Source organism: Amblyomma maculatum, chromosome 5 (assembly GCF_055883805.1).
Source record: "Amblyomma maculatum isolate TAMU_Amacu chromosome 5, ASM5588380v1, whole genome shotgun sequence".
Classification (NCBI taxonomy): Eukaryota; Metazoa; Arthropoda; class Arachnida; order Ixodida; family Ixodidae; genus Amblyomma; species Amblyomma maculatum.
The window spans coordinates 27390332-27409562 of NC_139348.1; positions in this window are offsets into that span (position 1 = coordinate 27390332).

The window sequence follows — 19231 nt, forward strand, 5'->3', positions numbered from 1 at the left end:
GTAGACTGCGACGCTTCCACGTTTTCCTGGGAAATGTCTTCGCTGCCAGAGTCATCTTCCGTTAAGTCGCTTCGGAATGGCTCACGTGTGGCTAGAAGATGTTGTCCGTTGCGTCGAAGCACTTTGTTGTCCTCTGTAAGGACGCGATAGGACCTCGGTGCTACCATGCCCATGACTCGATTCTTGCTGTCCCATGCATTTCCTCGTACTCTTACAACTGCATCTTTTTTTAGATCAGGCAGATTTTTCCCTTTTGAGGGCCTTGGCTGGTGTGGTTGGCGCCGGGACTTCTGTTGACTGGAGCATGACACGAAGTCTGGTAGCCGAGTGCAAAACTTTCTGCCTTGAAGAAGCTCTCCAGGGGACCGGCCTTCGGCTAGTGGAGTCGAGCGATAACCGAGACGGCCCAACCAGAAGTCCCCGTTGAGTTCGCCAGTCTTCTTCATTATTCGTTTGACAATTTGGACTCCCTTCTCGGCGAGGCCATTGGACCGTGGGAATCGCGGACTGGACGTGACATGCTTGAAGTCGTATCTAGAGGCGAACAAAGCAAATTCTTGTGCTGAAAACTGAGGACCGTTGTCGGTGCAGACTTCCAACGGAATCCCATACCGCGCAAAAATTGAGCTAAGCTTAGCAATGACAATGCATGTCGTTGTGTCAGTAAGCTTTTCGACTTCAGGGAAGTTTGAAAACGCATCGAACACGCACAGGTAGGAGTTTCCGTCGTACATAAAGATGTCAACACCCACCCTGTACCAGGCATGGCCTGGGATCGGCCTAAGCAGCACTGGTTCGGTTTCTTGTTTGTAAGCGTATTTTTGACAAACAGAACAGGTCTTCAGCATGGTTTCAATGTCCGTATTCAGTCTCGGCCAGAATACCAAGCGACGGGCTCTCGCTTTGCACTTATTTATGCCTAAGTGACCTTCATGAATACGACCCAGTATTTCAGCTCTCATATTCTTCGGAATGTTCTGAATGACGACCTTTGTCCCCTTCATAATAATACCCTTCACTTCTGATAACTCAGGACCAAAATGTTTCATCGAGCCTTCAATTTCTTCTCCATTCCTTAGTTGCCGCAACACTGTTTGCAAGTCTGGGTCAGAGGCTGTCGCTTCTGCCAGTCGATCAAACATTTTCTTGCTCACCAGCCCTAAAGTCACGCTCACTGCATGAACGTCGACGTCTTCAGTGAAGTCATCACGTTCGCTTGGAACGGCTGGCGACGATCTTGAAAGCATATCGGCCAGGAACAGCTGTTTGCCTGGAACAAAGTGAAGAACGTAATCGTATCTTAGCAAGCGCAGGAAAAATCGTTGCAGTCTTGGTGGCATGTCACCAATGGCTTTCGAAGCAATTGCTATCAACGGTCTGTGGTCGGTTTCGATGGCGAACTTGCGGCCGTAAACGAAATGAAAAAATTTTTCACAGCCGAAAGTAATGGCCATTGCTTTTTTCTCGATTTGCACGTATCTTTGTTCTGCCTCCGTCATTGTGCGTGATGCATAGGCGACCGGCCGCCAACTACCACCGTAGTTCTGAAGAAGGGCAGCACCAATCCCATTTTTCGAAGCATCAGCAACGACCTTGGTCTCTTTAGCAGGATCGAAAATGGCCATCAAAGGAGGACCACTCAGTGTGTCACAAACAGCTTGCCATTCCTTACAGTGGTTTGCAGACCATTCAAAAATGGCGTCTTTTTTAATAAGGCTTCGTAGAAGCGTCGTCCTTTCCGCTAGATGCAGTATATACTTTCCGAAGTAGTTCACTACCCCGAGCATTCTGCAAACGCCGGCTTTGTCCTTTGGCTGAGGCATTTCACTTAATGGTGCGATCAGTGCGGGGTTAGGTCTTGTTCCGTCTTTGTTTATGATGTCACACAAAAAGTCAATTTCCGGGACACCGAATTTGCATTTCGACGCATTGAGCGTCAGGCCGGCCTTTTTGGCTAGTTGCAAGGCTGTGCGGAGGCGAGCATCGTGCTCTTCCCTTGTGCTCCCCCATATCAATATGTCATCGACATAGATTCGGACCCCTGGAGCCTGGTCGAATATTTCATTCATAGTTCTCTGAAAAACCTCAGGCGCCGAAGCAATGCCGAAGGGAAGTCGCAAGGAACGGTAGCATCCGAAGGGTGTTCCGATTGTGCATACCTTTGATGTAGCTTCATCTAAGGGGATTTGGTGGAACCCCGAATGTGCTTCGATGCGAGAGAAAAAGGAGGCCCCGGCAATCTCAGCCTCAATGTCATCTCGCTAAGGCATTTGATAATGTTGCCATTTAGGGCTAGGAAACCTTGGGTAACATCTGAGTTGCTCCAAATAATAAAACGTAAAAATAGCTTGTACGCAGTTTGTAAAAACAAAAGATGAAAACTTGTTTATCCAATTCAAAAAGTAGAAAAATAATCTTACATCAAAGCTGAAGATGGCTCGAGAAGCGTATTTTACAAACATTTTTAGGAGCTCAACTGAACAACGATCGGACGTTATCTGAAGAAAATTAAATTCCTTATTACAGCCAAATATCCCTGATACTCCTGATAACTTTCATCATGAGAGAAAGCGTATTTATGACACTAGCTTAGCAGATGCATTTAAACACTTTTTTATTCAACAAGCTTCTGGGAGTCAAATGGGCAGTAGTCAAGATTACATTGCAATATTTAAAGGAGGCAACAGTTCATCATCACTTTTATTTGCTCCGTAACCTCGTAACCTCAAAATAGCGCCTATTAAACATGTTTTTCGCCTTATATGCCCAGCCATTATGCACATTTACAATGTAATATTATCTACCGCTGTAGTTCGGAACGAACTGAAAACGGCTCCAGCGATACCGGTTTTTAAAAGTGGCGACAACTCTTTGCTCCAAAAGTACCACCCTTTATTTACCGATATCTATTGAAGGTATCCTCTTATTTTTTAACAAGCATAATCTCTTTGACTTTCAGCATGGTATTCTAAAGAATCGATTTACAGAAACAGCGCTACTTACATAAAAAGAAATAATAGATAAATTTTAAAATAAGAATATAGTTTCATATATATATATATATATATATATATATATATATATATATATATATATATATATATATATATATATATATATATATATATAAATATATATATATTGCCACGTGCCTAGCTCCGCGCGACAGCCGTGTTTGGTGCCGACGACAACGAAGCGGTGGTTGGCACGAGCGGCGCGCTGGTGCTGGACGCTGTGACTCTGTGTTCTAAACGACAAGCCGACCTCATTCTCGGGTCCTTGGCTACGTGGTACTTTCACGGCTCCCTCTGACTTCAGTCGTGACACTGGTGGAGGTGCGATCGATGATCCCTTCTCCTGCGGACGACCCTACGCGGCCGCCTCTCGTGACCACTCCGGTTCATCGTACCAGCCGACGGCTCCGAGGCTTGTCCCCCGAGGCCTTCCCTCTTGACGAAGAGACTCTGGCTGTGGCAACGACACCGCCCGCCCGTACCATGACTGTCCCTTCCACCCCTTCGTCCTGTCTCATCCTTCAGACCCCACGTACCCCTAAACCATTTCACGGTGAGCAGTTTGAAGACGCCGAGGACTGGCTAGCTCACTATGAAAGGGTCGCGACGTTTAACGGCTCGGACGACGCTGCGAAAATGCGGAACGTCTACTTCAGCCTTGAAGACGCTGCTCGGACATGGTTCGAGAACCGCGAGGCCACATTCTCTACGTGGCCGGCCTTCCGAAGTCAGCTCCTCGGTACGTACGCCAACAGTGACCGCCGAGAGAATGCCGAGCGTGCCCTGACCTCTCGAGTTCAGCGTCAGAACGAGGGGGTCGCAATGTACGTTGAAGACGTCATGCGCCTTTGCCATCGCGCCGACCCGTCCATGAGTGAGGAGAAGAAGGTTCGGCACCTGATGCACGGCGTCAAAGAACAGCTTTTTTCCGGCCTCGTGCGGAACCCGCCCACCACCGTCGCGGCGTTTCTGGCTGAAGCTGTGACCATGGAGAAACTGTTACAGCAGCGATGCAGCCAGTACGGTCGGCCGCTGAATTCCATATCCACACTACCGCCGTCTGACCGAACCGACTACAATCCCGGGGCAGATATGAGCTCCCTTCGCGACCTCATTCGCACCGTGGTTCGCGAGGAGCTCCAGAAAGTTCATGGAGCTCCTGGCGCAGGTTCCCTGGCCAGCATCATCCGTGAAGAGGTCCAGAATGCACTCACGCCACCAACAAGTACAGTCGTTCCACCACCACCCCCGGGCCCCACTGAGCGGATGACTTATGCTGATGTCACACGCCGCCCAGCCCTGCTACCCACCCCTTCGCCTTACACGCAACCTCAGGTCGCTGTGCACGCTGCGGCACCGCTGCCCCTTTGGGAAGATCGGCGCCAGGCGCCCTGGAAAACTGATCTCTGGCGCGCTCCAGATAACCGCCCTCTCTGCTACCACTGTGGCGAGGCAGGTCACCTGTACCGGCAGTGCCCTTATCGTCAGATGGGCCTTAGGGGATTTTCCCCCGACAGCCCTCGTCCACGGCCTGGTCAGCGGCCTCAAGACATCGCCGAGTACGTAACCCGCCAGCGTACGTCACCCGCCAGTCTGCCACATTCTCCTCGTCGCGAGTCGCGCTCGCCTTCGCCTCGTCGCTCTTCACCCTCTGGGTCACGGTATACCGCTGGACGCCATGGTTCCTCGAGTCCTCATCGGGAAAACTAGCTCCGGCGACCTTTGGGGGCGAGGCCGCCGCACACCGATTCGCCGTAAAGCTTCCACCGCCGCACCGCTCGATTCGCCCTGACGTCGAACGCCGAATTCCTGTCCAGTTTTCGCCGCACAGACCAGATCGCCCCGACGTCGTCCGCATCGCCGACCAGTTATCACCGCCGTGTCGCTTAAATTGCCCCGACGCAGACCACAAAACTGCCGCCCAGCTTCCGTCGCCGCACCGCTTGCTTCACTCCGACCTGCCGTCGACATTGAATTGTCCCGACGCCGACCACCCAACCGCCGTCCAGCTTCCGCCACCACACCGCTCACTTCACTCCGAACCGTCGTCAACAGGCCCTGGTCTTGGCCGGGTCTCCCTGGACATCCCTATTATCGTCGACACGAAGGAGGTCAGCGCTTTAGTTGATACGGGAGCCGATTATTCCATCCTTAGCGGGCGGCTTACAAGGACACTGAAAAAGGTGATGACGCCATGGAACGGACCAGACATACGTACGGCAGGCGGACATGTGGTTGCACCCCTGGGTATGTGTACAGCCCGGGTTACGGTACGAGGCTGCACATTTGTTGCGACTTTTCTCGTTCTACGCGAATGCTCTCGTGATGTTATTCTTGGCATCGACTTCCTTCGTGAGCACGGTGCCACTATAGATCTACCGAACCGCTTGGTGACGTTTTCCGCCAAACTGGCCACTGAAAAGCATGAGTACCGCGGGTCCCAGTCCACGCTGCGAGTCGCCGATGATAGCCTCACAGTGCCACCACGCGCCAGCATCCTCGCCAGAGTTACTTGTGACGAGCCACATCACGGCCTCCGGGTTGTTGAGCCTAATGTCTCCCTCTCACTCGCCTTGGGAGTTTCTGTGGCAAGAGGTCTTTGTTTCCTTCGTGGAAGAGAGACGGAGGTACTTGTCACCAATTTCTCCAATGAACATCGACATCTGTTCCGTGGCACTGTCATTGCTTACGTCGACCATCTGCACGAAGTCGCCGAATGTTTTGCTTCAGAGGAAGCTACGCCTAGCACTGAACCGGATGATGCCGTACACGCTGTCGACATCAATTCTAGCCTTTCCTCCGTTGAAAAGAGGCAACTTCAAGATCTATTGCTGGAGTTTCGTGTGTGCTTCACGTCTTCATCTAAGGTGCAGCAAACGTCGGTCATTAAACACCGGATTATCACGCATGAAGGCACTCGACCCATCCATCAGCAGCCCTATCGTGTGTCTCCTCGGAAGAGAGACGCTATCCAACAGCAAGTCAAGGAGATGCTCGCCGATGGCGTCATTCAACCTTCAAGCAGCCCATGGTCCTCGCCTGTAGTCCTCGTTAAAAAGAAAGATGGAACACTTCGTTTCTGCGTTGACTATCGGAAACTGAACAGTATGACAAAGAAGGACGTCTATCCGCTGCCACGGATTGATGACTCTCTCGACCGACTTCGCCGAGCCAAGTACTTCTCCTCCATTGACCTCAGGAGTGGTTATTGGCAAATTGAAGTTGATGAGAGGGACCGTGAAAAAACTGCCTTCGTAACACCAGATGGGCTCTATGAATTCCGCGTCCTCCCATTCGGGCTCTGCTGTGCTCCTGCCACCTTCCAGCGGATGATGGACACTGTGCTCACAGGTCTTAAGTGGCAGACATGCCTTGTTTATCTCGACGACGTAATAATTTTTTCACCGACGTTCACAGAACACCTACGCCGCCTGAGAACTGTTCTCGAAGCTGTCCGGTCTGCCAACCTTTCTCTCAAGCCTCAAAAGTGCCACTACGGGTTCACCGAATTGAAGTTTCTTGGGCACATCGTGAGTGCTGATGGCATCCGAGCTGACCCTGAGAAACTTGCTGCCGTTGCTGCCTTTCCCGTCCCCGCCCACAAAAAAGCAGTCCGACGGTTTTTGGGGCTGTGCTCCTATTATCGTCGCTTTATCAAAAACTTTGCACAGATGGCCAGCCCTCTGACTCTCCTGACTCGAGATGACGCTTCATTTTCCTGGGGCGCCGAGCACCAGATGGCTTTCGACGAGTTACAACGCCAGCTCCAGTCACCCCCGATCCTGGCACATTTCGATGATGATGCCGACACAGAATTACACACGGATGCGAGCAACGTCGGCCTTGGTGCCGTTCTAGTTCAGCACCAAGACGGGGTCGAGAAAGTAATTGCCTACGCCAGCCGTGCACTTTCCCGTGCTGAGTGTAACTATTCCACCACTGAAAAAGAATGTTTGGCGGTAGTATGGGCCGCTGCCAAGTTCCGCCCGTTCCTTTATGGCCGACCGTTTCGCGTCATCACTGACCATCACTCGTTGTGTTGGCTGAAAAACTTAAAGGATCCTTGTGGCCGCTTAGCACGTTGGACATTGCGCCTACAGGAGTTCGATTTCGATGTTATTTATAAGTCTGGCCGGAAGCACACCGATGCCGATAGCCTGTCCCGCGCGCCCGTCGGCCCTCCTTCGTCAGATGCCACCGACGACGATAGCTCCCTCGGAGCAGTCACTACGTCCGATCTCGCCTCCAGACAGCGTGCCGACGACGAGCTGCGACTGATTATTGACCATCTTGAAGGTGGGCATCCTACAATACCCCGGTACCTTGCTCGGGGGTTGTCGTCGTATTGCCTCCGCAATGGGGTGCTTTATAAGAAGAATTCTACGTCGAGTGCGAAAACATACCTGCTAGTTATACCGGCTGATCTAAGGCACGCAATCCTCCTGGCCTGCCACGACGAACCAACTTCAGGGCATCTTGGCTTTACACGCACCCTAAACCGAGTCCGGCAGAACTACTACTGGCCACATCTTTCTCCGAGCGTTAGACGTTACGTACAGACTTGTCGACAATGCCAGCGGCGAAAAAAACCCACGCTCAAGCCATCCGGTATGTTACAATCTATTGAACCACCCCTCACACCCTTCGAGCAAGTGGGCATGGACCTTTTAGGCCCATTTCCTTTATCCTCGAAGGGACACAAGTGGATCGTAGTCGCCACAGACTACTTAACACGCTACGCTGAAACGAAGGCCCTTGCCCGAGGTACTGCCGGCGAAGTTGCTCGATTCTTTATGAACGACATTGTGCTCAAACACGGTGCACCGTCTACCATCATTACTGACCGAGGAAAGGCGTTTACAGCTCGGCTACTGCGGGACACCTTAACTCTCAGCCATACCGAGCATCGCACAACAACAGCGTATCACCCCCAGACAAATGGATTAACGGAACGACTAAACAAAACTTTGGCCGACATGATCTCAATGTACATCGACATTGAGCATAAAATGTGGGACGAGATCCTGCCGTATGTCACCTTCGCCTACAATACGGCGCCGCAGGAAACCACGAAGTTTACGCCGTTCCGTCTCGTATATGGCAGAGAGGCCCGCACGATGTTGGATGCGATGCTCCCGTGCGGGGAAGAAGCGGTCGAACCCGACGCCGCCCATTTCGCAGAACAGGCCGAGCAAGCCCGTCTGCTGGCCCGCTTGCACATCAAGGAGCAGCATGCCACCGACGCTCGACACTATAACCTTCGGCACAGGGAGGCCCACTACGAACCAGGGGACCAAGTGTGGGTGTGGACCCCCGTGCGTCACAAAGGCTTGAGCGAGAAACTACTCCACCGCTATTTCGGACCCTATAAAGTCCTGCGCCGCTCAAACAACGTTAATTACGAAGTCATTCCAGATGGAACTGTGACCGCCAGTGTTCGACGCCAGCGGCCTGAAATTGTGCATGTGGTGCGCTTAAAGCCGTACTTTTCGCGTGACTGAGCGTTCCCTGCAAGTGAAACCTTGCGTCATTGTACAGTTCACCTCACGCCTAATCTTTGTTTTCTTTCTTTTCTCCTCTCACCTTGTCATCGGGACGATGTTTTCTTTCACGGGGGGGGGGGGGGGGGGGGGGATAATGCCACGTGCCTAGCTCCGCGCGACAGCCGTGTTTGGTGCCGATGACAACGAAGCGGTGGTTGGCACGAGCGGCGCGCTGGTGCTGGACGCTGTGACTCTGTGTTCGAAACGACAAGCCGACCTCATTCTCGGGTCCTTGGCTACGTGGTACTTTCACGGCTCCCTCTGACTTCAGTCGTGACAATATATATAAGAGGGTTCTAGCACAGCTTTCGCCCTCACTCTTTTCACGTTCTACGTGACGCTGGCGGTAAAGGCTGGTTCACACTGGCGACTCGCGGAGGTCGCGCGGCTCGATTCGTCACGGAGGGGGAGACCGGCGACAATCGTCAAACAAAAGGGAGTGTTCACACCAGAATGCGACTCGCTTCACGACAAACCCCTCTCCGAACGAGATTTGAACGAAGAGCCGACTTTCGCGCCTTTAAGGCTTCTGCTACCGCGCTCGGGGTAGATCAATTCGGACTCATTTCGGTTATGAATATGTGAAATTATCAGCGAAGAACAGGATCTTATGGTTATCCCCATGTTTAGGACTGTTTCGACAGCCAAAGCGCTATAGTTCGACGAAGGCGGAAGCGGCGGTGTTGTGTGCGCTGTTGTTTGCGGTCTCGCGAAAAAGCAGATCACGAAATCGCCTCATGCCCGAGCGTCAAGCACATCACCAATAATACGAGTACAAACGCGAATTAGTACGCTTCACGCTCGCAGTGATCCTTAACATGTGTGTCCAACATCGGGCGCAGGAAGTCGATCGTGCATGCACTCTTCAAATTTCCCGCGCTGGAAGGAGGTAGAAGCGCTGCGGATTGGCTCAGTAGCTTTGCGACTTCAAGTCGCGTCGCAAGAAATCGGTCAGCGAGCGACTCCATGGCGACTTCCTCAAACGGGTCGCTGGCGACTCGTTCGGGTCGCCCCCTCCGTGACTAATCGCCCCCTCTGTGACGAATCGTGTCGCGCGACCTCCGCGAGTCGCCAGTGTGAACCAGCCTTAAGAAAGGATGATCCACGTCCGCCACTATGGTTGGGGGTGGCGCTGGTGAACACTCTCAAGGTTGACAGTTGACAGCCGTGTGGTGCGGACGCGTGCTCCATCGCTCCTCCGATTGCACGTGGCTACCGGAAACGGACGGATTGGCGACAGCGGGAGCTTCCGAAGCGTCAAATAGATGAGTTGTTTCTTTTATTAACTTTATTTAGTTTTCAGCTAGTTAGGTTAGGTGCAGCCTAAAAAGTAGATTTTAGCTCTTGGTCCTAGCGGCCTGGTTTTTCGTGCCGGCAGCTAGGTTTTCTTGGCGTTCATTCTTTAACTATCTTGTTTAGATAAATACTTTTTTTCTAGGCTATTGGCATTCACAGAATTGGTTTTTAACGCGTGTTGGCTAGTCGTTTCTTGTGTCTTCTTTTGGCAATTTGTATATTTTGAGAATTCGTAATAGATATAGTTCAGTCGATGAGCGCTTTAGATGTGCAATCAAAAGGAGGTAAAGTGTACTCAGTGTGAGGCGGTTAATCTCAAGGAAACGCGTTTTGACTCTGTAGGTGAAGCGAAAGGCAGCGACTTTTTGTGTCGGTGTTGCGTACTGAGTGCGCGTCTAGATAGATTTGATCAAGAAAGGGGCAGTTTAGTGTCTCGTGTGAATGATTTAGAAAATGAAGTACGTTTGTTAAAGGCGGAAAATCAGAAACTGCTTGGAGAGCTTTCTCACATTGAAAAAAAGGAGCCGACTTTATCCTTGGAACCAACAAAGACGAACATTCCAATGCGAGCCACGTGGCTGGGGCCAGCACTGGCATGGAAGGCATAAGCAAAGTAGGTCAGGCGGATCCGAACCGTCAGATTTATTTAGAAGCAGCTAAGAAGCAGGAAAAAAAGGGAGAAGTAAGGAAGACTGAAAATCCCAGAAATAAGGACACAGATAACCGAAACAGGATCAACAGATGGGAGAGGGAGAGAGAAGGCCCAGGTGCTTATCGCCGGAGATTCTAACATGAACAGGTGCAAGCGAGATATCTTGGAACGTGTAAAGGGTGATAAGAGAGTGTTGGTTGGAACCTTCCCAGGGAGAACAATGAGGGCAGTGCTGAAAGAGAGTAAAAATAGGCTGTTGAAGAATTCCGCAGAGCGAAGTATGGTAATAGTAGCCGCGGGGCTAAACGATGTCTTAAATAGTGGCGCTGCAGGAGTGGTGGAAAGTTTAGCTAAGGGAGTTGACGAGATCAGGGAGATAACACAGCAAACGCAGATAGTTGTATGCACAGTACCAGAGGTGCTAGGATTGAACGGAAAGCTGGAAAAGGACGTGGTGACAGTTAATCAGGACATAAGAAAGTTAAGCCTGGAGAAGCGTTTCGAAGTGGTGGAGGCAAACAGGGAGGTACATAAAGCAGGTTTTGGTAGGGCTTTTCAGCGAGATGGCATTCATTTTAACAGAAGGGTGGGAGCAGAGATCGGCTGGCGCCTGGCAGGCAGAGGTGTAGCTTTTTTAGGGAATCCGCGAGGACTCCGTGCACAGGGGTAGTTAGAAGTGAAGCAGAAGAAAGTGTAATAATGGAGGCTGAGCCCCCCAAAATGGCAAAGAGTAGGTCGAGAAAGAAAAGTACATAAAAGACATTTAGCACCAGGATCAGCTACATAAACATGCAAGGAGGTAGAAAAAGAGTTAAATGGCTAGAGATAGAGCAGCAGTTGAAGGATGACAAAATAGGTGTGTACGCTCTTTGCGAGGCTCATCACAGGGATCTAGAAGATGCGCCGTTTATAGAAGGCTACGTCTGGGAAGGGAGCAACTGAACGAGAACGGAAAAAAAGGGTGGAGGGGTAGGTATGATGATACACCAGGGAACAAATTGGCAAAGAATTAAATTATCTTGTAAAGAACATATCTGGGATTCGGGAACAATTGCCGGCATAAGGACATGGCTAGGGGTAGTTTATTTAGGAACAGGACATCAATGCAGGCAAGAAAACAAGGATCTTGTTGAATGTCTCAGTGACGATATAAGCAAGTTTGGGAACGGGGCCAATATTATTCTACTTGGGGACATGAACGGCCACATCGACGATCTGGATGGATACACGGATTGTAACGGGAAGCTAATGCTAGATTTCTGTGAGCGACTCGATCTAGTTATAGTAAATAGAGAAACAAATGGTGAAGGCCAAATCACGTGGGAATTCCGCAGCAGGCAGATGACCATTGACTATTGTCTAATGTCGCAGGAAAGTTATAGCAAGGTCACAAAAATGGAAATAGACGAAGAAGGGGAGTGTAGTCTGGGAAGTGATCATAAACGTATGTCTGCAGATGGGGCCCTTGATGAAAAGAGAAATGGAACTTAGACAAAACGTAAACACAAAATTAAACGACGATCAAATAACGCAGATAGCAGCAGACATAGAGGAAGCAATAGAGAAAAGCCCTATGGAAGACTGGGATTATGAACAGGTAGAACTACTCATAATGAGCAAAATTCAGGAGGTTAAAGTAGCAAACCGCTGGAATGGAAAGAGGAAGTCACGGAGCTGGTGGAACAAAAAGAAATCAGGGAAGCTATTGAACAACGAGGGGCTGCTTCAAGGGAACACCAAGTGGCAAAGAAAGCACAGGTATATCAGGAGGAAATCGACCAACAAATGGGAATCATATCGACAAAAGAAACTTGAGGTACCGGCCCTCGTCCAAAGTAAAATAAAGCAGTCCACCGATCGCTCGGTGCCTGATATACACGATGCCTCTAGAGGCGGAGCAAGAAAATTCTGGAGCCATATAAGCTGGCTAGGGAAGAAGAATCAAAGAAAGCAGGATCGGATTCAAGATAACGAATGAAATTGTTTAAAGGGAGACAACGCAGTGAACTGCGTTACATCAGTTATAGCCGAGTCATTTAACTAGCGACGATAGGGCAATCTCCGCAAATCAGGAAGCAACACAAGGTAGCAGAATGCAAAGCAGCTTAGAACTGACCAATCTAAACTGGAAAAAGGCAGAAACAAATATTCCTAAAAACGCATCTACAGGAATAGAGGGAATTCCGATCAAGCTGATTAATGAATTCGGTACAAAAAGTAAGGAAACGTTGTTAAAAGCTCTGGAAACAGTCATAACGAATAAGCAAATTTCGGAAAGCTGGCGGCAGAGTAAAATGAATTTGATTTATAAAGGGAAAGGAGACAGGATGCAAATAAAATCCTACAGACCGATGACCATAACATCTGTTATGTACAGGTTAGCCATGCAGGCGGTGAAATTAAAGGTGCTAGCATGGGTACAAAGTAACAAGATACTCGGAGAACTTCAGAACAGCTTTAGAAATGGTAGGAGCTTAGATGACAGCCTGTTCGTGCTTACCCAATGCATTGAAATATCTAGAGTGGAAAATAGACCTTTGTATTTGGCCTTCCTGGACATAAACGGGGAGTACGACAACGTAAGCAGGAAAGTCCTGTGGAACATATTAAAAGAAGAAAGTATCGGTTATGAGATAATAGAGTTCCTACAGGAAATATATCGGGATAACAAAGTAGAAATTACGTGAGAAGGGATAAGAAGTCCGGAGGATGTCAAAGTATGCAAAGGATTAAGACAAGGCTGTCCTCTATCACCGGTGCTGTTCATGCTTTATATGATAAACCTGGAACGGAGGATACAAGACAGTAACCTAGGTTTTAACGTGTCATATAGACTAGGTGGAAAGGCGGCAGAGCAGCACCTCCCCGGTTTGAAGTATGCAGACGATATTGTGCTGCTAGCTGACAGTCTGGAGGAATTGCAAACTCCAGTGAAGTAATGCGGAGACGAAGGGGACGCTCTAGGCTTCAGTTTCAGCGCAGTTAAGTCGGGCCTATTGATTTTCAACGGCTCAACTGATCAGGGTCTTAAAATACAAGGCCATGAAATACCTAGAGTAGCAGAATATAAATATCTGGGGGTATGGGTAAACGAAGGATTGGCATACATTGGAAAGCATGAGCAATCACTTAAGGCCAAAGGGCGAAGGAATGCCGGGATAATGAAGCATAAGGCATTGTGGGGATACAATAGGTTTGAGGTTTTGAGGGGTATTTGGAAAGGAATATGGGGCCCGGACTTACTTTAAGAAATGCGGTTTTCCGCCTAAAATCAGAGGTACAGTCGACATTAGAAATAAATCAGATATCCGTTGGACGATTAGCACTAGGTGCCCACGGCAAAACTGCAAATGAGGCGGTACAGGGAGATATGGGCTGGGCATCTTTCGAAGTACGGGAAGCTCAGAGTAAAATATTATATGAGGAACGCCTAAGGAAATTGGACAGTCACAGATGGGCAGCTAAAGTATTTAAATACCTGCACTTAAAAAGCGTTGACTCACAATGGAGGTAAAGACCTAGGAAACTAACAGTAAGCATGCTAGTCACAAGGACGGAGAAATAAAGAGCATTAAGAAACGGATGCAAAAAACACAGAAGGTAAAATTTGGATAAATTCGATGGAAAAGAAACAGAGTGTGGAATTATACCGTAAGTGAAAAATTCAGATCAGGAAGGAAGATTTCTTTGATAACTCAAGAGGTAGTGCCCTACGTTTTGAAGCTAAATCAGGGTGCCTTAGAACACGCAGCTACAAAAAGAAATTTAACAATGGAGATGACGCATGTGCTGTATGTGGAAACTCCAGTGAAACAATTGACCATATTATACTCGAATGTAATGGTATCCATCCGGAAGTTGATGCAGGCGCAATCACTGTTCCTGAAGCTCTGGGGTTTAGAGATAACAGTGGCCGGGTGAATAAACCGGCGGTGCAAACTAGCAAAAAACGACTGGAAGGTTGGTGGCTTAAAAGCAGAGAAGTGACAAAATGTTAGTAATGTGGGAACAGAAATTTAATAAATAGAATGATGGTCTAGTTAGCCATTCTAAATCAATAATTAAGATATATGGAGAAAAATGAGCATGATAGCTACTGCTACCACCCCGTTTCAAAGGGGACGCTTTTATATTCCATCCATCCATACATCCATCCATCCATCCATCCATCCATCCATCCATCCATCCATCCATCCATCCGTCCGTCCGTCCGTCCGTCCGTCCGTCCGTCCGTCCGTCCGTCCATCCATCCATCCATCCATCCATCCATCCATCCATCCATCCGTCCGTCCGTCCGTCCGTCCGTCCGTCCGTCCGTCCGTCCATCCATCCATCCATCCATCCGTCCGTCCGTCCATCCATCCATTCATCCATCCATCCATCCATCCATCCATCCATCCATCCATCCATCCATCCATCCGTCCGTCCATCCATCCATCCATCCGTCCATCCGTCCGTCTATCCATCCATCCATTCATCCGTCCGTCCGTCCGTCCGTCCGTCCGTCCGTCCGTCCGTCCGTCCGTCCGTCCGTCCGTCCGTCCGCCCGTCCGCCCGTCCGTCCGTCCGTCCGTCCATCCATCCATCCATCCATCCATCCATCCGTCCATCCGTCCGTCCGTCCGTCCGTCCGTCCGTCCGTCCGTCCGTCCGTCCATCCATCCATCCATCCATCCATCCATCCATCCATCCATCCATCCATCCATCCATCCATCCATCCATCCACAGACAACATAAATACCCAAGCATGTAGCAGGGGGGACAGCGGTCGATGTGACTCAGTTGGAAGAGCACCGGACGCGATATTCGGAGGTCGTGGGTTCGGTTCCCACCATCGGCACGTTGTTTTTTTTTTCTACTTTGTGTTTAATTATCTTTCCCCTAAACAGATTACGTTACCAATTTCTGTTATTATCCAAGTAAACATTAAAAAACAAAAGACAAAGTACCATCCCCAACACCTTTCCTTGGCCTCGCCGACTGTTGACTGCTTACATCCATATATATACATATATATATTGGAATAAAAAGCATTAAATGCAAAGTGGACGGAAAAACAACGCGCCCATGGTGGGAGCCTTGCACTCTGAGACTGTTCGCTCATATATATATATATATATATATATATATATATATATATATATATATATATATATATATATATATATATATACTATAACGATCACCCTCATTTCCCCTTCATTTATCTGCTTGTAGCTTGCGGGGGTCTCGGTTCTGGCAGTCTTGAAACCATAGGTAGCGTAAGAGGATTTTAGCACAGCTTTAGCCCTCGCTCTTGATCACGTTCTACGTGACGCTGGCGGTAACACAGGACGTTCCGCGTCCACCGCTTTAGTTGAGGGTGGCGCTGGTGAACACTCTCAAGGTTAGTATACAGATAACATTAATACCCAAGAAAGTAGCAGGTGGGACAGCGGCCGATGTAGCTCAGTTGAAAGAGCACCGAACGCGGTATTCGGAGGTTGTGAGTTCGGTTCCCACTTCGGCACATTGTTTTTCCTTCTACTTTGTGTTTATTTATCTTTCATCTAAACAGATTACTTTATTAATTTATGTGATTGTCGAAGTAACAATTAAAAAATACATAAAGTACAATCCCCAATGCTTTCCTTGGCCTCGCCGATTGTTGGCTTCTTTCTTTCATATATATATATATATATATATATATATATATATATATATATATATATATATATATATATATATATATATATATATATATATATATATATATATATATATATATATATTGCAGTGTGGTAATCTTCATCGTTATAGCCACTGACACGCGTCACGTGCTGCCGCTCTCAAGGACGAAGAAGTTGTTCGCTGCCTTGCTCTTTCGCCACGCCTGACGCTCCGCTGCGAGTCCCTCCTGAGCGGCTGGATCCATCTGGGTTTACCGAATAAACACACCCCTACAATTGGTGCAGGTGCTGCTGGGTACGTTCCCGTCCACCCTGGAAATAAGAAGCCGCATATTACCCTCTGCTTCCAGCATGCCGGACGACACTGCCTCGACATCGCCGCCCCTCCCAACCGCCGTGCTGTGTTCCGGAGCTCTACGGCAGCGTGATCCGTGCCTCTTCAGTGGCACAGCCGACCAGGACGTCGACGATTGTTTGTCAGCATATGAGCGCGTCAGTAGCTACAACAGATGGGACGACGCTATCAAGCTAAGTAATGTAATCTTTTATCTGACTGACGTGGCGAACCTCTGGTCTCGCAACCATGAGGCAGACCTGCCATCTTGGTCTGCATTTAAAAAGAATTTTGCGGAAGTGTTCGGCCGCCCTGCAGTTCGCAAGCTCCGGGCAGAACAACGCTTGCGTGAGCGCACTCAGCATGTCGAAGAGTCGTTCAATAGTTATATAGAAGACATCGTGTACCTATGCAAGCGTGTCTATCCGCTAATGACCGAAGCGGATAAGATCGAAAACATCATGAAAGGCCTCTCTGACGACGCGTGCCAAATGCTCTGGGTGAAAAATCCTGCCACGGTGAGTGACGTGATCAAGCTTTGCCAGAGCTACGACGAGCTTCGTAAGAAGCGCGCTTCTACCCGGCGGTCTGGTGTTAGAGACGACGCCGTCTGTTCACTAGCGCTGGGCGGTTTTACCCCATCAGAGGACAGCCCTTTACCTCAGCAAATCAAAGCCTTCGTTCGAGAAGAGGTCGCCCGCCAGCCATCGCTGGTCCCTCAGTTACAGGATACTGGCCGCCTTGCTCCTGACATGGCCCCGTCTTTGGCCCTTACCATACGGCGTGCCGTTCAAGATCACATCGCTGATGTCCTTCCGCCCAGCTCCATTCCCGCCCAGCCCTGTGCTGCCGCCCAGCCCCGTGCCGGCGCAAGTAACGGCACCACTGACTTACGCCCAAGTTGCGGCCAGGCCGCTCATGCCATCAGCATCTCTTTCCTACCAGGCCGCTCCTTCCAACCTTCCTTCGCCTTTGCCTGGGTCTGCATTCCATGTCCCTATTCCAGGGGTACGCCAACGCCCTACGAACCATTGGCGTACCGCGGACAACCGGCCATTCTGCTACTCTTGCTGGCTGCCGGGCCATGTCGCACGCCTTTGCCGCCAACGCCGTCACCTTCTCGACCTGACCTATGGAACTACTTCTACAATACAGACCAGCCCTCGCCGAGAAATCCGCCCAGTTCCGACTTTGTGTCTCGTGACAATCAAACATACACAACTCGCCAATCACCTTCCCCTCGTCGGCGTTCCCCGTCCCGACTTCGACGTTCTACCGGCGCTGTTGAGGGAATCTAACAGTCGCAGTTCCCGGGGAAAGAACTGCGCTTGGTTCGAACTCTTCAAGTCCTCGGTGTTCTCCCACTAACGTAATTCAAGTGTTTGTCGACGGCGTCGCAGTACTCGGTCTTGTCGACACGGGCGCTGCCGTATCCGTCATCAGTGAAGCTCTTTGCCGTCGTCTTCGTAAGGTGACCACCGCACTTTTCGACTTTTCGCTTCGCACCGCCTCATCACAGCGCATTCATCCCTCAGAGGCGTGCACGGCCCATGTTCTCATCGAAGACGTCTTATACACCATCGAGTGTATTGTACTGTCTCGATGCTCACACGACATCATCCTGGGCTACGACTTTCTTTCCACTCATCATGCCGTTATTGACTGCGCCCGCGCGGATGTTTCCTTTTTACCTCTTTGTGATACCGTCTTGTGTGACGTCCCTACCTGGCCTGCAAAACTCCTCGTCGCCAATGACACAGACATTCCTCCATTTTCTGCTGCCCTCTTTCCACTCTCCTGTGAAAGCGTTATTCGACTGTCTTCTTCACACCTTCCGACGCCGCTTCACGCCATCCCTGCCTCCTGCTTCCATTTGCTGTCCTCAAGTTCGAAGATGGCCTTAGTGCAATGTACGTCTCAAATCCATTTTCGTGCCCGTCCGTCCTGCTACGCGGCGAGTGTCTCGGTCGTATTGAAGAACTTGATCCCGCGCTTGTAAATACTCTTCCTGCATCGCCTACTTCATTAGACGTTAATGTGCTCACGATATAGCAACCGCTTCGACACCACACGATGTTCTACAACAGGCTATTGACACAGATCTTCCACCCGCACAACGCGATCAACTCGCTGCTCTTCTACAGACCTTCACTTCTGCCTTCGACCTTCCTCACACTGCTCTGGGTCGCACGTCTGTCGTTGCGCACACAATCGACACTGGTACAAACGCACCTTTACGACAGCGTCCTTATCGCGTGTCGGCCTCTGAGCGCCAAGTCATTGCTGACAACGTGGGCGACATGCTTCGCCGGGGCGTCATACAGCCATCTAACAGTCCATGGGCTTCTCCGGTTGTTTTGGGCACCAAGAAAGATGGTTCCATTCGGTTCTGCGTCGATTACCGTAGGTTTAACAAAATCACGCGCAAAGATGTCTATCCTCTGCCGCGAATCGACGACGCCTTGGACTGTTTACAGGGAGCCGAGTATTTCTCCTCTTTGGATTTGCGTCCGGCTACTGGCAGGTACCGATGGCTGATGATGACCGCTCGAAAACTGCCTTTATAACACCGGATGGATTATACGAGTTGAACGTTATTCCCTTTAGCCTCTGCAATGTCCCAGCTACTTTCGAGCGCCTGATGGACACTGTTCTTCGTGGATTCAAGTGGCAGACCTGTATTTGTTACCTGGATGACATCGTAGTTTTTCTACCGACTTTTC